The following is a 7,242-nucleotide window of genomic DNA, read 5'->3' as shown; positions in this document are numbered from 1 at the left end:
AGACGAGCACTTCTGTTGCTCCACATCCTTGCCAGCATTTGGCGTTGTAAGTTTTCTGGATTTCAGTTATTCTAACAGGTAAGTACCAGCATATCCTTGTCTTCTTATTTTGCACTTCCCTGGTGATATGTGTAGAACATCTTTTTCTTGTGCTTATTTTCAATCTGTGTATCATTTCTGGTGAAATGCCTGTTTAGGTCTTTTGCCTACTTTTTAATTGGCCTGCATGTTTTCTTTTTCAAAATTAAAAATTTCCAACGGATACATGAAAACACTGTACAAAGACTGGGAATGCACTCAGTAGTAGTGCACTAGCCTAGAACGTATGAGGTGCTGGGCTTGATTGGAGCATTGCGAAAAGGAAATTGTACATATTAATAGAATAATGTGAAGTGGGTTTTTTGTTGTTTTGCTTTTGGGGTTTTTTTTGGTACCAAGGATTGACCTTGGGACCTTGCACTTGCAAGGCAGGTGCAGTGCCACTGAGTTAAATCCCCAGCCCTGTGATATATATATATATTTAAACATATTTATCTCCAGCATTTTGTTTTTTGGTACCGGGGCTCGAACTCGGGTCCTTGCATTTGCAAGGCAGGAGCAGAACCACTTGTTTCTTTCTTTTAATCCCTTTCCTACCCACCTCCCTTCCTCTGTCTCTAAATTCCCTTCCCCCATTTTCATTATTATTGTTGTTGTTATTATCCTTAGCTCATGTTTATATTCATTGTGGGTGTTAGGTTCCTTACATGGTATGCCTTTTTTTTTTTTTGGTACAGGGGATCAAATTTGGGTCCCTGTGTTTGCAAAGCAGGTGCCAGAACCACTGAGCTAAATCCCCAGCCCCACATGGTATATCTTAATTCTTCTTACTTCCCCTTCCACTACCCATCTCTCCTTGGTCTCCTGTGCCCCTTCCCATTTGCAAGAGATCTATCCCCTTGTTTCCTTCTATCTAGCCTTTACTTTGCTATTTGCTTATACTTTCCCTCATTCAAATGAGAGATACTATCTTAGTTATTTTCCTCACTGCTGAGACATAACACCCAACACCCAAAGTTAAAGGAGGAAAGGTTTGTTTTGGCTCACAGTTTGTGGAGTTTTCAGTCCATAATTGGCTGGCTCCAAGGCAGGGTGGCACAGCAGACAGGTGTCACAGAGGAGAAACAGTTCATGGCCAGCAGAAGGCAGCAAAGCAACAAGAGAGTATCTGAGAGTCAAATCCAAGTGACACTATCAGCTTCTTTCTGCCCCACTTATATTCTCTCTAGGCTACCAGGCTTACAACAGGTGCCAAACCAATCAATGGACTCATTTAGTAAGCACACACCCTAAATCCCAGCACCACATTCTAGATCCAGCCACCCCTGAAAAAGCCCCACTTATGATGGCATAAGGCTTTGGGGGGACATCTGGACACAAGCCATGGCATTCCAACCCTCACAAAGACTCATGCACATCTCTATGCAAAAGGCATTTAGTCCATCTCTAAGAGTTACCAAACTTCTGACAGTTGCAGCACCACTGAAAAGTCCAAGTCCAAAGTCTCCTCTGAGAAGTAAGGGAAACTTTCAACTGTGAGCCCCTGTACAAATGAAAAGAAAGTCAAATACTTCCAACATACAATGGCACAAGATAAACATTACCATTGCAAAAGATGCAAATAGGGGGACAGAAGGAACAGGACCAAAGCAAGTCCAAAATCTATCAGGGCAATTATTAAGTCCTGTAGTTCCAAGTTCAGCATCCCTGGCAATCTGTGGCAAGATGGAAACTCCAAAGGGCTTGGGTGGCTCCACCCCTATGGCACTCCCAGTGGCTGTAGCTCCACAGCTTCTCTCTTGGGCTTGCTTTGTTGCCTCTGTGCAGTTTTCCTCAGACAATCCATATTCCTTGCTTCTCCAAACTTCTGAGGTCTCCACTGCACCTTTGGCTTCACAAAGCTTCACACACTGCCCTCTCAGGGACACACTGCCTGGCCTCCCGGGCCTCCTTCTGAAATCTGGGTGGAAGCCTTCCTGACCCCACAATTCTTGCATTCTACATGCTCCTAAAATCAGCACTACATGGATAATGCTGGGGCCTGCTGCCAGTTGGAGTAGTAGCCAAGCTTCCTTTTCTCTTGGCTGTAGGGGTTCAATGCCTAGATCTCTGAGCACTCAACCCAATCCGAAGGGACAAATTCTCAAGGTCACTGCCATTCTGGAACGTGATGCTCTGGGACTCTCTTCTCAAAGCAAAATCTTTTATCTTTGCAACTCTGAGAATGTAAAAGGTACAGTCCTGCAGCTTCTTGTGATGCCCTCTGGCCATCTTTTCTATTCTCCTATTCTTTCTCAACAATCAAGATCTCTGCTCTATCTTTGCCATTCACAGATTTACTGGCGCTTCCTTTCTGGCCAAACTCAAAATGTTTTAAATCATTTTTCTGGGCTTTTTGCTCTTGTTTCTCAACACAGATCTGACTGAAAGCCCCCAACAGTAGCTGTGCCACCCTCTCAACATTAGATTATCTTGCAATTTCTTCTTTAAGAGTGATTAGTCCAGTACCCTTAATTTCAAACTCAGGCAAAGTCTCTGGACATGAGGAAATGCAGACAAACTTTCTGCCAAGGCATAACACACATCATCTGGAGTTTAATAGCCAATGCAGTCCTTCTTCCAAACAGAAACCTTCTGAGCCTGGTCTTTACCAGCATCATTTCTATCAGGGCTGCTTTTTCAGCTGACATCTTAGAATCTTTTTAAACTCTTCCCACAGGCCATTTCCAAAGGCTCCTGAAGCACATGGTCAGGTATAGTCACAGCAACAACCTTACTCTCGATACCAAGTTCTGTCTCAGTTATTTTTCTCATTGCTGAGACATAACATCCAACACCCAAAGTTAAAGGAGGAAAGGTTTATTTTGGCTCACAGTTTGTAGAGGTTTCAGTCCATAATTGTCTGGCTCCAAGGCAGGGTGGCACAGCAGACAGGTATCACAGAGGAGAAACAGTTCATGGTGGGCAGAAGGTAGCAAAGCAACAAAGTATTGAAAAAGCAAGTCCAAGTGGCCTTCTCAGCTTCATTATGCCCCTCTTATATTCTATCTAGGCTACCTGGTTTAGGGCAGGTACAAAGTCAATCAGTGGACTGATTTAGTAATCACACATCCTTAATCCCAGCATCACACATTCTAGATCAAGCCACCTCTGAAAAAGCCCCACCTATGACTTCATGAGGCTTTGGGGGACATCTAGACACAAGCCATGACAGATACCTTATTTAAGCTTGTGTATTTATATTTTCTTTTTTCTTTCTTTCTTTCTTTCTTTCTTTCTTTCTTTCTTTCTTTCTTTCTTTCTGTGGTACTGGTGATCAAACTAAGGACCTTATTAAGCTTGTGAGGCAGGCATGGTGCCACTAAACAAAATTATATATTCCAGAGGCATCCATTTTCCTACAAATGTCTTGAATTTATCCTTCTATAAAGAATAGTATTCTATTATGTATAGAAACCAAATTTTCTTTATCCATTTGTCTGTTGGTGGACATATAAACTGCTTCCAGGATTTAGCTATCATGAATTGTGCCACTATAAATATTCATATGCATGTATCACTATAATATGTCTTTAGCTCTTTGGAGAGGATACCTAGAAGGGAAACAGTTTAGCCATATGGAATTTCTAATTTTAGGTCTTTGGGAAATCTTTATACTGATTTCCATAATGGTTGTACTAGTTTACATTCCCACAAAAATGTAGGAGAGTTCACTTTTCACTGGAGCCCCACCAGCATGTTATTCTTTTACTGCTTGATGATTGCCATTCTTTCTGGGGTAAGATGAAATCCTAGCGTTGTTTTAATTTGCATTTCTCTAATGGCCAGAGAGGTTGAACATTTTTTCATATGTTGGCTATTTGTACTTCTTCTGATAAGTGTCTGTTCATTTCTCTTGCCCATTGTTTGACTAGGTCTTTTATTTTAGGTGATCTAATTTTTTGAGTTCTTTATATATCCTAGATGTTAGCCCTCAGTCTGAGGAATAGCTGGCAAACTTTTTTCCATTCTGTGGGTTGTCTCTTCACTCTGTTGGTTCTTTCTTGTACCATTAGAATTCTGTTTAGAAAGTTCTTGCCAGGGTCGGGGATTTAGCTCAGTGGCACTGTGCCTGCCTCACAAGTGCAAGGTCCTGAGTTTGATCCCCAGTACAATAAAAAAATAATTCTTGCCTATACGTATGACTTCAAATGTGTTATCTACTTTATCTTCCATTAGGCTCAATGTTTCTGTTTTAATGTTTAGATCTTTGATCCATTTAAAAATATGCAGTACATTGTTTATGGTCACTCTGTGTATACCAGAACTTTTTGCTCCCGTGCAACTGTAACTTAGTGCCCATTGATGAACCTCTCCCCATCTCTCCTCACCCCTACTCTCTCCAGCCTCTGAGAGCCACCATTCTACTCTCTACTTCTATGGAATCAGCATTTTTAGATTACACATATGAGTGAGATCAAGCACAACTTGTCTTTCTGTTCCTGGTTTAATTCATTTAACACAATGACATCCAGTTCAATTCTATCTTCCAGCCGATTGTTTATATTTTAATGTTTAGATTCTTGCCTTTTTTTAAATTTTAGTTTAGTGCATGGTGAGAGATATGGGTCTAAGTTCAATTTTTGGCATGTGGAAAGCCAGGTTCCCAGCACCATGTATAAAATAGAGGCTATATTTCTTCCAGGGAAGGTGTTTGGCCCGTGGTCAAAGATAAGGTAGCAAAGTGTGTTTGAAGTTGTTTTTGCATCTTCTATTCTGTTCCAGTGATCCTGAGGTCTGTTTTTTTGTTTGTTTTTGTTTTTTTGCCAGTGCTATGCTGTTTTCATTATGGTAGTTTTGCAGTATAACTTCAAATGAGGATTGTGATGCCCCCTGCCTCTCCCTTGTTGAGCAGAATTGCTTTTGCTATTCTAGGTCTTTTCTGGTTCTATATGAATTTTACTATTGTTTTCTCTAGTTTTTTAAGGTATGCTATTGGCATTTTGATTGGGATTGCATTACATGGATACACACTTAAGCAGTTTGCCTTACTAAATGTCTGGAAGCTAATGGCCACCACTTTGAGTACTACTACTAACTGTAGAGGCCAAAGGTAACTTGTATTAATTTCATAATGTCTCAATAAATTTAGTATTAAGATATTTATACAAGTTTTTATATTTCAATGTATACATTTTTGGTGGACTCAATAAAAATGTTTTAAACTTTTTATAATGTAAACCTCTAAATATAAATGAAAATAAAGATTACTAAAATCCCTATGAATGCATCAAGATTCAACAAAATTTTGCCAGGTTTGAGTCATATAACTGTTCTTCTCTCTTTTTTTCTTTTTCTTTGTTGTAAATCACAGGCATTATCATTTTACCTCTAAGAACTTAAGAGTAGACCTTCAGAAAAGCTATTTCCATGTACAGTATAATTACAATACCATTATTATGCTAACACAACTAACAGTCATTCCTTAATTTCATTATATTTGAAAGTTTTCAAATTAATTAAACAATATTGTTTAAAAAGTTAGATTGAGGGCTGGGGATTTAGCTCAGTGGTTCTGCTTCCTGCCTTGTGTAAAATGTACTTCAAAATGAAAGTGGCTGAGGATGTTCCTCAGTGGTAGAGCACCTCTGGGGTTTGCTCCTTAGTACCAAAAGCAAAAATTAAAAAAAAATTGATGGAGCTTATTGGATTCCAAAACGTATCTAGAAATGGAAAATGTCAATAGCTATGATTCCTGAAGAACTATATGGAAAGTTTTTCCCTATCAGATATCAAGGGTTTAAATAAATTAAGACTGTAGTAGTGGAGAAAGGATAGACTAACAGTCTGGTGGAACACACATCTTAGAAAAAATATCCACTCATAATTATATATCTGAATTAACAAAAATGTAGCCCAATAGAGTAGTAGTAGTAGCTAGAAGTCTTTTTTTTTTTTTTTTTTTTTTTTTTTTTTTTTGGGTGTCACCGAGGGTCCTTGTGTTTGCGAGGCAGGCAGCAGAACCACTGAGCTAAATCCCCAGCCCCTGGAAGTCTTTTTGACAAATGGCATTGTAATAGTTCGGTGACCAAAAAAAATTGGGGGGGGGTACAGTTGTGTGACAAAAAAAAAACCCTGAAACCAAATTGCATGTCTATCTCAAATCATATATATTTTTTAACTCACACAATTCCTGGGTAGATTATAGACCTAAAAATGTAAAGCAAAGAAGGAAACATAGAATATTATTGACATTGGAATGATGAAACATTTCTAAAACGAGACAACAAGCTAGATGTGACAGTGGACTCCTGTAATCCCAGCACTTGGGAGGCTGACACAGGAGGATCACCCTGAGTTCAAGGCCAGTCTGGGCTACAAGGCAGGGGGGAAAAGGGCAACTGAAATGAATAGACACTTCTCAGAAGAAAAAATGTTTGACATCTGGCCAGTGAAGAAAAGCAAAATTATTAGAGAATAACAAGGGTAAATACACTGTGTATCATAATTTTAAAAGAATACATTTTAAATTGCTAATCCATCTCCCAGCTGATCTTCTAATAATACTATGCCTTTTCTTGGGCATAAAACATTATAACTGTTAACAAAGTATCTCACACAATGTATAATTTTGAATTATAAGTTATTTAATCATTTAATTATATGAGATATTTCTAGGTAAATGGATACACCTTGAGAACATGCTCAAGTGAAATAAATCAAACACACATGTAAATATTGCACTGTCCCTCAGGTGTGAGAAACAAAGTGTAAATAAGGGCCAAAAAGAATAATAGAAATTGTGAAATAGGAAGAAATTGTTCAAAATTATATCTAGTTTATCCCTTTTTCTTGCTGAATAGTACTCCATTACATATTTTAAAACCTACATCTTTTTAATCCACTCATCAGTTGGTGGGCATTTGCATTGTTTGTAAGATTTAGCTATTACAAACTGTGCCAATATAAACATGGGTGCACATATATCGCTGTGGTATGATGCTTTTAATTATTTTGGGAAGATACCTAGAAGGGGAATATGCTGGGTGAAATAGGACCTCTAACCCTAGCTTTTGTTTGTTTGTTTGTTTGTTTTTTCAGCTTTAATTGAGTTTATTGGTACATTTTAGGGATACAGTACAGTTACATTCATTGTTGGGATCATGTACCTCTACATGGCAAGTCTTGATTCTCATTTTTTCCTCTTACCTCTGCCCTCCCTTC

This window comes from Fukomys damarensis, unplaced genomic scaffold (genome assembly GCF_012274545.1).
Source record: "Fukomys damarensis isolate Sample0158 unplaced genomic scaffold, DMR_v1.0_HiC HiC_scaffold_39, whole genome shotgun sequence".
NCBI lineage: Eukaryota > Metazoa > Chordata > Mammalia > Rodentia > Bathyergidae > Fukomys > Fukomys damarensis.
Note: the sequence above shows the minus strand (reverse complement) of the source record.